Genomic DNA, 1,375 nt, shown 5'->3' with positions numbered 1-1,375 from the left:
GCAATGACATTTTTGTTGAAGCTTAAAAATTAAAGCCCAATAGATGCTACATATATTTTGCAGATAAAAACATACATAATGAGAAAAAGAGCATGAGCAAGAGGGATGTTCAAGACATTTTACTCAGTATGACATTATCTGGAACATATACAGCATAAAGGGCAGAATGCATTAATCTATCCTAGAGAAGAATACTAATTGCCATAAAGATACTATTACAGTATCTGTTAACTGGAGGAGTTAATGAAAATTTTGAAAGTTTTGGAAGATTTGGATAAAATCTAGTTAATCTAGGTATTTGGTCCTCAGACCATGAAATTTCACAGAAGGTAGGATGGTATCTCGTAGACACATCACCCAGTCTATACTGAGTAATTCAATATGTACTACATTTACAAACATTTCATCAATTGTATTACCTGCTCTAGAGTTAAGAAAGAAAAATAGAATTTGTGTATGAAGTGTTAATGGGTATCTGGAAAATTTTTGAATTAATAGCCTGCTTGAGTGAAAAATATTTTAGTTGAATATGAAGAACTGACTAAAGAAATGAGTAATAATGTATCATTTATGGCTAGCTTATGCTCCTCCAGATAAAATAAACTGCAAAATGACCGAAATACAGAAAACTTGTATAGAAATGTAAATTGCCAAATAAAAAGTTGATATCCTGGCATAATACCTTAGTGAAATCTTAGAACACTAATTATGTATCAGTGAAAAATGATTTTCCTTGCTCTCCCTGTAAATATATTTTAAAATGACTATACTTTGTTTAATTTCTTATTCTTATGTTTTATAGTATTATAATGCTATAAAATGAAAATGCAAACCACTTCTGTCATTTATAATCATGTTTGATTAGTGAGTAGACACAATCTGATACGACACTTCAACTTAAGATTGTCTTTTACTATGTTAATGTTTCAGTTAATAAAGTGGAAAAACAACATTTTATTCATCAGAGGCTTATTTTCAATGGAAAGTGGAGTAAGTGGATCTATGAAACATGCATAAGTATGGAATTCACACTAGATAAAGAGCATGTTAGAATCTGTGGAAATAAACTTTATGAGCCAGTGATTGCCTGGAGAATCTGCAGATTCTAGTAAGGTACTACTCATGACTGATTTTTTTATGATTTCTCTGTCCTACAAATATTTGAGTATCACCACAGTAATTTTCAGTCATGAAGACACCATGTTTTGCCTTGGGGGTTATAGCAGATTCAAAAGGCTTCTTACTTTCTTTTTTTTTTTTTCTCACACAATCATAGTGACTATTACCCTTGTGTAGGTTCTTCCATATACTAGTCTCCAACCTACCTGCAGTTTCACTTTCCATGGCTCCTTTCACCTGTGCTTAGCATGGTCTA

Source organism: Hyaena hyaena, unplaced genomic scaffold (assembly GCF_003009895.1).
Source record: "Hyaena hyaena isolate Hyena2069 unplaced genomic scaffold, ASM300989v1 scaffold_757, whole genome shotgun sequence".
Classification (NCBI taxonomy): Eukaryota; Metazoa; Chordata; class Mammalia; order Carnivora; family Hyaenidae; genus Hyaena; species Hyaena hyaena.
Note: the sequence above shows the minus strand (reverse complement) of the source record.